This window comes from Lynx canadensis, chromosome C1 (assembly GCF_007474595.2).
Source record: "Lynx canadensis isolate LIC74 chromosome C1, mLynCan4.pri.v2, whole genome shotgun sequence".
NCBI classification, from domain to species: domain Eukaryota; kingdom Metazoa; phylum Chordata; class Mammalia; order Carnivora; family Felidae; genus Lynx; species Lynx canadensis.
In genome coordinates, this window is record NC_044310.1 from 86,066,342 (window position 1) to 86,077,443 (window position 11,102).

Sequence of the window (11,102 nt, forward strand, 5' to 3'; positions counted from 1 at the left end):
CTCCATTTTATCCCATTTTTCAGTTCTTTTTCTCCAGTTTTACAGAATCCCAGAAATCCTTTTCTCCAGTTAAAATACTATCATTAGTGGGGCACCTGGGTGGCTCAGTCAGTTGAGCATCCGACTTTGGCTCAGGTCATGATCTCATGGTTCATGAGTTCGAGCCCTGTGTTGGGCTCTGGTCTGACAGCTCAGAGCCTGGAGCCTGCTTCGGGTTCTGTGTCTCCCTCTCTCTTTACCCCTCCCCCACTTGTGTTCACTTTCTCTCTCTCTCTCTCAAAAATAAAAATAAACATTAAAAAAATTTAAAAAAATACTATTATTAGTAGCATTATTTCTAATGTCATTTTGAACTTCTTTATTCCAGCACACTCTGCAGGGTGAAACCTTAAGAGAAGCCATAGAGAATGAATGATTGGTATTCAGCCAAGCTTTGCCTATGTCTTTCCATGACCAAAAACAATTAGGTGAAAAGGGGAAAAATGCAATTGGTATTGTTTTATCTGCCTGGTCCCAAACAATCCATATGAATATTTGGGAATTTTTTTTTTTTTTTGTACAGTGATGGTTGCATTTTCATTATGTAGCCATAGCAAAATTTTTCAGTGAGAAAGTTTCATTTCAGAAACAAATGAGGTCAATAGCTTCTTGTTTTAGGAAGGGGGGTAGCGGGGACATTGGAGTAAGAGGAAGTCCTATGTCAGAGGGCTCTACACACACTTTCCTGAAATACGTCGGCTATGTGTAAATGTAATCTGTTATTTTAACTATTCATAATAGCTGTGTTTTGTCCTTTCTCCCATTAAATTATAAAATTTATGATATAAATATGGTGAATCTTTATTTTTCAAAGATTCCTCCCTACGTCTGTAATAGATTGCATTTTATTCTTTCCAAAGGTCTCAAAAACTACGGGATTATTGTTAAAAAAAAAATGCGTTTTGGAAGACTACTGACCAGTAGCCAGAAGGAAGGTCCTGAGTCATTGAAGTGTTCTCCAGCTGGCAAAGGAGTATGAAAACCCCCTGGCCAGATGTGTCCTTGCTGGAGCATCGAGGTAAGTCAGGGAAAAACGTTCATGGTACCCGGCAAGAAATGAAATGGTAAACATCATGCAGTGCATTTCTGTGCCTCAGATTGAAGCTTCATATTCAAAAGATACGGGAACTTCATTTTTCTTCTCCTTCCCCAGCTTGTGTATTTCAGTTTTGTATTGAAATGTTTGCTTGATTCATAAAATATTTAAGGACTATATAAAGAAGAAAGACTCAGGAATCAAAGGCAAGTGACCTAACACAACTTCCGTGAGGTCTATTCAGGAAAGCAGGCTTCATCAAAAGCCCAGTGTTAAGTTATCAGCACTGCTTTCTCACCAGGTTTTGACTTCCTACTGAGTGCAGTGAGTGAAGGAACCCTGAGCAGCAAACATTTAAGGATTTTGTCTGGGCAAACACTGATCGTAAGGTTTTGACCTCTAACAGTGTCAGGCATATTGCCTTGATAAATCGTAAAGTGAATTTTCGAAAACTGCAACTTAAATATTCACATAGTTATGAGTTGTTTGCATATTTTCAGAGAAAAAAATAATGCCATTTATTTTTCAGAATAGAGTACGATTACGATACCAAAATCTACAAAATGTGAAAGAGTAAAGGAAAACTATCAGGTGAGAACCAATTATTTTTATTCCAGAGATATAGGTAAGAAATATGAATAGATATGTATATATACAGAAGGGTACATAAGAAACTAGAAACTGTGGTTGCCTTTGAGAAAAAGAACTGAGGGCCTAACAGTCAGAGATACTTTGCATAGTTTACAATGTTATAATATTGTAATTTCTTTCCTTGTACATATATAGCTTTTTTAGAAGAATGAGAAGTGCTTTACAAATGCAAAGATTTTCACTGTTAAGTCTTTATTTCCATAAAATTAAAAGTAAGTGCCTGGTCAATAGACTCTAGGCTGTAGCCATGATATCCCTTGATTTCGTTTACCTGATAACACTAGCCCATGTTTGTGAATTCTTAAAAACTCCCCAAATGATTTTACATACATTACCTAATTTGTAATATCACCTTAGTATTTGTTACTATTTTTTTAATGTTTGTTTATTTATTTATTTATTTATTTAGAGAGAGGGGAGAAGGCATGGGAATGGGAGAGGCGCAGAAAGAGAGGGAGAGAGAGAATCCCAAGCAGGCTCCACACTGCGGAGCTCAGTCCCACAAACCTTGAGATCCTGACCTAAGCCAAAGTCAAGAGCCCAGTGCTTAATCAACCGAGCTGCCTAGGCTCCCTTATTTGTTACTATTTATTATTACTCAGCTCTTCTAGTTTTCTTCTCTTAATATGTGATTATAATATTGAATTGCAGTGCTTTTGTTCCCCTGCACCACACAAAAAAAATACGATACTATTTTCAGAAGTTTCTAAGGAAGGTCTATTTGATACTTTGATACTTTGATACTTTCTTAAGTATTGGACCCAGGTGTAACAGAATAATAAAGCTCAGGCTTCCAGAACAGAGACATAACACTCAGGTGTTTATCTTGAGAGCCATATGGTTGTTCATCACAATTCAGTTTGATGTTACTTTTATCTTATCCCACTGAGCCCAAGACAGAGTGTTCAACAGCTCTGGGTAAATAAAAATATTAGTCAAAATTAAATGGAGGGTGTGGAAAGGGAGTGGGCCTATAGGGTATTGCAAAATTTCCCCTTCCAAAACCCTTCTCTGCTGAGGGGTAAGTACGTACCACTGCTTTTCATCATGCAAATAGATGACCAGATAAGGAAAAAAGCTATTCTCTTTCCTTGTATGTGCTTTACCGGATTTATAGACATATGTCAGCCCTCCTTTTTCATTAATGCTCATAGGACTGAATTTCTTTCCAAGTTATTTGATTTAGCAATATTGCTAAAACTGGTTATCAAGCCATTTTGTATTGAAAAGGGTTTCATGGATGGTGACTTGTTGTGAGTTGGCTGACAGCTGAAATGATAAGCCCTGTTCAGTTCTGCCTTTTATATCTGCCAGAGATTAAGGATGCTCTGACTGGGGGTGCCTGGGTGGTTCAGTCGGTTGAGCTTGTGACTCTTGATTTTGGCTCAGGTCATGATCCTGCCCAGGGTCATGGGATCAAGCCCTGTGTTGGGCTCTGTGCTGGGTATAGAGCCTGCTTGGGATTCTCTCTCTCTCTCTCTCTCTCTCTCTCTCTCTCTCTCCCTTTGCCCCTCTCCCCTGCTCATGTTCTCTCTTTCTAAAATAAAAATATAAAAAATAAATATCTTGACCAACGAAGAGGAAGACACATGTTTACCTTTCTGCATTCCTTCTTCTGTTAAAAAATACACATAGAGGGGCGCCTGGGTGGCGCAGTCAGTTAAGCGTCCGATTTCAGCCAGGTCACGATCTCGCGGTCCGCGAGTTCGAGCCCCGCGTCGGGCTCTGGGCTGATGGCTCAGAGCCTGGAGCCTGTTTCCGATTCTGTGTCTCCCTCTCTCTCTGCCCCTCCCCCGTTCATGCTCTGTCTCTCTCTGTCCCAAAAATAAATAAACGTTGAAAAAAAAATTAAAAAAAAAAATACACATAGATCCAAAATGGAGTCACTTGTGCTAAGCTCATGTCACCAAACCAAGACTTAATACTTTTCTTAATGACAGCTTCAATCTCTCCCAAGAGTGGAATCTTAGGCCAGTCAATCTGGAATGACCTAGTTAGCACTAGTGAGGTAATCTGTCTGATAGACCCCTGCCTTCCCCAAGGAAGGTGACCTTGCCTAAAGCAATCCACTCTTTGCTAGAAAGTTTCTTGTCCTGCCTCCTTCTGCCTATAAAAATTTTCTGTTTTGTCTAGTTCCTCAGAGTTTCTGTTTATTTGCTAGATGGTATGCCACCTCATTCATGAATTGTTGAACAAAAACAATAAGATCTTTAAAGTTTATTTGGTTAAATTTTGTTTTTTAACATTTCCAAGCTAGTTTTTAACCTCAGGAAAGAATCACTCTTATGTGGCTATTTAATATTTAATTGGCTACATAATGCAGCTGTGTAATAGCTAAAGGCCATGTTGCACAGTGGTTAAGGATGAAGGCTTGGAGCCAAACAAACCTAAATTCAAATTTCAACTGTGCCCCTGACCACACATGTGACCTTGGGAAAGTTAACATCTTTAATATCACTTTTCTTATTTGTGAACTACATTTTGTTGGAAGGAATAATTTTTTTTTTTTATGTATAACGTGCATAGCACAGGGCCTATAATACAAGGTGCATTCAGTAACAATTCAGTTCTTGTTGTAATTAGTAAAACCTTTTTTGTTGTTGTTGTTGAGAGAGAGAGAGAGAGAGAGAGAGAGAGAGAGAGTCCAAGGCAGGGAGGGGTAGAGGGGTGGGGTAGACAAAGGATCCGAAGCAGGCTCTGTGCTTACAGAAGAAAGCCCAACTCAGGGCTCGAATCCACAAATTGTGAGATCATGACCTGAGCCAAAGTTGGACGCTCAACCAACTGAGCCACCCAGGTCCCCCCTAAAACTTTTTTTATAGTTCACAACCACAAAAAAATAGGACAATTACATAGAAACTGGCTACTTGCTATCTCCAACTACTCCCCCTCCCTTGTCCTTGAACCCACTCCACTCTGGCAAACCACTGTTCCACTGACACTGCACTTAGCTCACCAATGACATTCACGCCACTGTGCACAGGGACCAGTTTTCAAGCTTCGTCTGAGATGAGCAAACAGCAGCCTTTGAAAGAGTTCATCTTGCATTCCACTGACTCCTCTGCTCAGGGTTCAGTCCCCTGGCCCCTTCTCTATCCATAATCATTCCCCTGGTGACCTCATTCAGTCTTGGAGCTTGAATAACATGTATACACTGATGACCTTCCAAATATGTGCAGTCCCAACCTTGCTCCTGAACTCCAGACTTATATATCCAACCAACTGCCTGCTCAACCTGTACCTGGATGCCGTAAATGGTATCTCAAACCCAGCAGGTCTAAAACCAAACTCCTGGACTTCCCACAAATCTGTTGCTCTCACAGCCTCCCCTGTTTCAGTGAATGACAACTTCATGACACAGGTGCTCACCTAAAAGCTTTGCAGTCATCCTTGACTTCTCTTCTCTTTTCTCACACCCACATGCAAACCATCAAGAAATCCTATTGACCCCCACCTGCAAAATCAATCCAGAATTAATAACTTCTCAAGACTGTCTCCTCTGTCTCTCTGGCCTCCCTGACATTCACTTTGATTATTGTTGGAAATTCCTAACCAGTTGTCTTGCTTCCGCAGTTGCACCTCCAGACTGCTCTCAAAGAGCAGCCAACATGATTCAACTATAATGTAATCCATATCCCGTCACTCCTCACAACTCTATCACCGCTGGGGTGCCTGGGTGGCTCCATCGGTTGAACATCCAACTTAGGTTCAGGTCATGAGCTCACCGTTCCTGAATTCCAGCCCCACAATGGGCTCTTTGCTGTCGGCACAGAGCCCGCTTCGGATCCTCTGCCCCCCTCCCTCTCTCTGCCCCATCCCTGCTGGTTCTCCCTTTCTCTCTCTTTCTCTCTCTCTCTCAATAAATAAATAAATTAATTTAAAAAACTCTCCCATGGCTTCTGAGCTCACATAAACACCAGACAGGCCTGGTACAACCTGGCCTAATCTCCTGTACCCTCTGCATTGCCCACTCCACTCCAGCCACACTGCCTTTCTTGTATCTCCTTGAGCTGCTAGACTCACTCTCACGGCAGGGTTTTTGCACCTGTTTACCTCCCCAGGATGGCCTCCCACGGATATCCACTCATCAGTCTCTTCTCTTCTTCTAGTCTGTTCAAATGCGCTTTGTCGGTGTGGTAATTCTGACCAACATATTTAAATTTACAGTCTCCGTTTGTTTTGTACCTTTGTTCTTGCTTTAGTTTTCTTCATAGTACTTTCACATATTTTACTTCTTTCTTTTATTTATTTCTCTCTTCTCCACATAAAGGTAGTCCAGGATGGTTGGTCGATTGGTGCACTCCTGTATCCTTGCGCAATGCACGTACTCACCAGGTACTTCCATAAGAAGACTAAATCACTACTTCGTAAGTATTTGTTTGAGAGAATCCGCTTGAGAAAATACATTTCCTGCCATATATGGTATGAAAGCCTACTGTGCAGAGTCAGGAATCTGGATTCTGATTTTGACTGGGCCTCCCATGAACTGGACCTTAAAAGAGGTTCCACCTCTGAGCCTTATTTTCCTAATCTTTAAAACCTATCTCTCAGAGCTATTACAGTGTTGAAATATAAGGTTATTTCAGGGAGTGCAGTCCCGTGTTTGCACAAAGAAGGAATTTAATCACCCCTTTTACAAGCCGCCCCCCCCCCCCGCCCCGCCACTGCCCCACAGCCCATATACTCCCAATTAAGGTTTTATACCAACCTTACCTTAAGAACATTAGGTTCCACTTGAAACATTTTTTTGTAAATTGTCACTGAAATAAATTCCCAATTAGGTGAACATTTTACCTAAAAGATGGGAGGCAATAAAGAGGCTCTAACAGAATCAGGGTTCATCATCTTTTAGTGTGTAAGTAAACAAAATGGGAGAGGGGCCTTACACGCCTTCCTTCTGTCCTTGCATTCAGATTAGAGTTTGAGGTGAGAAACAAGAAATGAAACAGACTTTGCATTTTTTTTTTATGTTTGGCCAAGCTCCTCTAGTTTACATAGTCAGAATTCAAATGATCATCTTTGAAGTTTTCCTATTCAGTGCCCTAACTTTGTCCCAACCAGGAAAAGTCAGTAGCTGTTGTTTTGAATTTTGTATTTGTAAATACATTGCAATGAAGGAACCACGGAATGCCCAAAATCTTTTAAGTATTTCAAAGGTACATCTGTTAAACTTTTATAGGTTTGTGAGATTTTTAAAACATACTTTTTGTATCCAATAAGCTGAGTAGGCAAGAAAGTAAAACCATACTGTTCAGACTCTTCCTGATTTTCTTTTCTAACAACTCTCCTCAAGATTTTTCTTATGTTCTGGTCAATTTGAGTAGATGCTCAATGGACACTTTTGATTGATTAATGTATAACAAACTCTTGACCAGGTCCTGGATTTGCATCATTTAGTAAAACCCACCTTGGAAAATAGTGCCAATAATTTATGCAGATTATATTGGGAAAAAAAGGAATGTTAAAAATACTAAAGAAGGGGCGCCTGGGTGGCGCAGTCGGTTAAGCGTCCGACTTCAGCCAGGTCACGATCTCGCGGTCCGTGAGTTCGAGCCCCGCGTCAGGCTCCGGGCTGATGGCTCAGAGCCTGGAGCCTGTTTCCGATTCTGTGTCTCCCTCTCACTCTGCCCCTCCCCCGTTCATGCTCTGTCTCTCTCTGTCCCAAAAATAAATAAACATTGAAAAAAAAATTAAAAAAAAAAAATACTAAAGAAAACAAACTTTAGAAATGACTCTTTCACACACAAATATTTCACATGTTGAGATATTCTAGACTCGTGTTAAGAGGATTCTAGTTCTGGATCTGTTTTCCATACGCTTCAGTTCCAGGTGACATGTTCAGCATAAGCTCTTGCCTGGTCTGGCTCATGTTGCTTCATACATCTCTCCTGAGCTTGGGTCTTCATCCTGTTTGCTCTTCCTGCCCTTTTACCATCCAGTTTGCAATCCTGATAAAGCTTTCTTGTATTTGTGCTCTTACTCAAGTTTGTATATATGATGCTATCTCACTCCTGGTCTATATAGTATATCATATATATATATATATATATATCATATATATGCGATATATATATGAGATATATATATATATATGTGTGTGTGTATATATATATATATATATATCTCATATATATATATATATATATATATATATATATATATATATGAGAGGGAGAGGGAGAGAATTTTCTTTCCAACAAGGAACTCTTGAAGGTTTCAGGCATGGAGTGAATGAGACATTCACCTGTATGGTAGGGTAGGAGAGAGCCTGGCTGGGGCCAGAGAGACCAACTGAACAGTAAGAAAGTATAAAAACTTTGAACTATGGCATAGACCTGCAAGAAATAGTTGAGTGTTTAAATGAAGACATTGTTGTTTACAACTGTATTGTTTGCAATATTTTTCACTCTATCAGTAGGGGAATTGAATAGACCAGACAATAATGTTTTCATTTTTAACTTTGTAACACAGCAATAGGAAGTCTCTGACAGTGTGTAACACAGCAATCAAGTAAGAAAACTTGAAAGCAGTCTCTCAAAGTTCATCACCAGGCAATATCTTTTCCCCAACCTCTCTCAAAGCTCTCTGGAACAATAATACAATATTTTTTTTGTTTCATTGGTACTTATGAGCCAATTTATAAATTCTCTCCATCAAAGATATTTGCAAATGACATATCAGATAGAGTTAGTATCCAAAATCTATAAAGTACTTATCAAACTCAACACCCAAAAAAACCCAAATAATCCAGTGAAGAAATGGCCAAAAGACATGAATAGACACTTTTCCAAAGAAGACATCCAGATGGCTAACAGACACATGAAAAAATGCTCAACATCCCTCATCATTAGGGAAATACAAATCAAAACCACAATAAGATACCACCTCACAACAGTCAGAATGGCTAAAATTAACAACTCAGGCAACAACAGATGTTGACGAGGATGTAGAGAAAGAGTATCTCTTTTGCACTGCTGGTGGGAATGCAAACTGGTGCAGCCACTCTGGAAAACAGTATGGAGTTTCCTCAAAAAGTTAAAAATGGAACTACCCTATGACCCAGCAATTGCATTGCTAGGTATTTATCCAAAGGATACAAGTATGCTGTTCCAAAAGGGCATATGCACCCTAATGTTTATAGCAGTGCTATCAACAATAGCCAAATTATGGAAAGAGCCTAAATGTCCATCATCAGCTGATGAATGGATAAAGAAGATGTGGTACACACACACACACACACACACACACACACACAATGGAGTATTACTTGGCAATCATAAAGAGTGAAATCTTGCCATTTGCAACAATGTGGATGGAACTAGAAGGTTTTATGCTAAACAAAATTAGTCAGAGAAAGACAAATATCATATGACTTCACTCATGTGGAATTAAAGATACAAAACAGATGAACATAAGGGAAGGGAAGCAAAAATAATATAAAAAAGGGAGGGGGACAAAACATAAAACTCTTGAATACAGAGAAAAACTGAGGGTTGCTGGAAGGGGTTGAAGGTGGAGGGATGGGCTAAATGAGTAAGGGGCATTAAGGAAGGCACTTGATGGGATGAGCACTGGGTGTTATACATGGGGGATGAATCACTGGAATCTGTTCCTGAAATTGTTATTGCACTAACGATTATGATAACTAACTTAAATGTAGATTTTTATAAAAAGCATTATGGAATCTACAAAAAAGTTACAGATGATTGAACAGAAGAACAAATGATTGTATTTCTATATATTTGCAATGAACAATGGGAAATTTAAAAATTAAATAAATAAATTCTCTCCACCAATGCATCTGCCCCCTGCCGGCCTGGGTTGGCTACCATCCCTGTACATTCCCATAGTACTCTGTTTTTCTCTCTATCCTAGGACCTATGATGCCATTTTCCGAGTCCACAGTCTTTATCTGCAGTTCTGAAAAACAAAGTTTATTTTATGATTAGTGCCAAACCTTATTTGGCAGCAAAACCTGACCTGAACTGGCATGAAGCTATTTATGTTATGTTTTACTCCAGAAATGTTACAGTATATGCTTGCGGAAGGCTGCCCTAGGCTCTGTCAGGGGTGTTGCATATTAAATGTTATATATTTTTTTACTTTTCTAAAACCAACATGAAGAGCGTTGGTTCTGAAACACTGGTGGCCCAAGTGCTTTGGATCGAGACCAGTGGAGCTGCACTGTCGCCTGATTGCTAGTCTGTGTCCCCACCAGAGTGTGAGGCCTCGGTTCCTTATACCTGCCTGGTGTCTAGTGGGTCCCAACAAATATAAATAAAAAAGTCCGTGAATATTTGCTCTCAATTTAACGTATTTAAATTTATCGACTTTCTTCTATTCATATTTTTTAAATGTTAACTACTTTGAGAAAGAAGAGTTAGGGCTGGGGCTCCTGGCTGGCTCAGTTGGTACAGCGTGTGACTCTTGATCTCAGGGTTGTGAATTTGAGCCCCACGTGGAGCACAGAAGTTCCTTAAAGGAAAAATAAAAAGGGCAAACAGTCCTTTTTGAAAAAATTTTTTAAGTGAAAACACAAATATTTGGCCAGATTGAAAAATCCACAACAGAACCAAGAATAATATCATGTTTCCTGGTGTTTAGATTTGTGTTTTCTTATGTAGATAAGACTAATATTATAAAGGCCAGATAACTCAAAGGCCAAGAGAAACAACTTTCTTTAAAATGCTATTGAAATCTTACTAGCTAAAAAGCTAAAAAAATTATCATAATGTAGGCAAGGATATAGTGAAACGGGCATTCTCCAACGATGCAAGTAGAAGTATGGATTGTTAGAGTGTATCTAGAAAGCCCGTTACAATACAGATCAAGAAGGTTAAAAAATTTACATCTGCAGTAAATAATAGAATATTTAGCACATATTACCTAAGAAACATTTATATTCTTGAGGCATATCAGTTTGGTTATTTCTTTAGGAGATTCCAGCAGATAAGCTGCATCCCTGAAAGTAGCCAATATTTAGTTTTATAAGGCCTGCTATGTTAATATTTTTATATGGAATGTTTTTAAAGCTTTCTTTTGTTCAAACACCTTTTTAAAATGTTACAGGTCCTATTCTGTCTTGTTTAAACATGTGTAAGTACATGACAAGGTAATTTAAAAATTTCTCATACGTGGGGCACCTGGGTCGTTCGGTCGGTTGAGCATCTGACTCTTGATTTTGGCTCAGGTCATGATCCCTGGGTCGTGGGATCAAGCCCCGTTTCGGGCTCCATGGTAAGCTTAACATTCTGTCTCTCTTCCTCTGCCCCTCTTTTCTGGAGCGTGCTCTCTCTCTCTCAAATTAAAAAAAAAAGTCTCTCATATGTAGTGTGTTTTGTTGGTTTCGGTTAATAATTCTATACTCTATTACAAT

The 11,102-nt window shown here is 39.4% G+C and overlaps 1 long non-coding RNA gene across 1 annotated transcript; it reads left to right on the forward strand.

Annotated features, from left to right (window-relative positions):
• Positions 1–623: 623 nt before the first annotated feature.
• Positions 624–10,109, forward strand: LOC116738263. The gene is made up of 4 exons (XR_004343986.1): positions 624–1,057; positions 1,605–1,666; positions 5,997–6,093; positions 9,602–10,109. It is a non-coding gene; the product is annotated as an uncharacterized LOC116738263 (long non-coding RNA).
• The last annotated feature ends 993 nt before the right edge of the window (positions 10,110–11,102 follow it).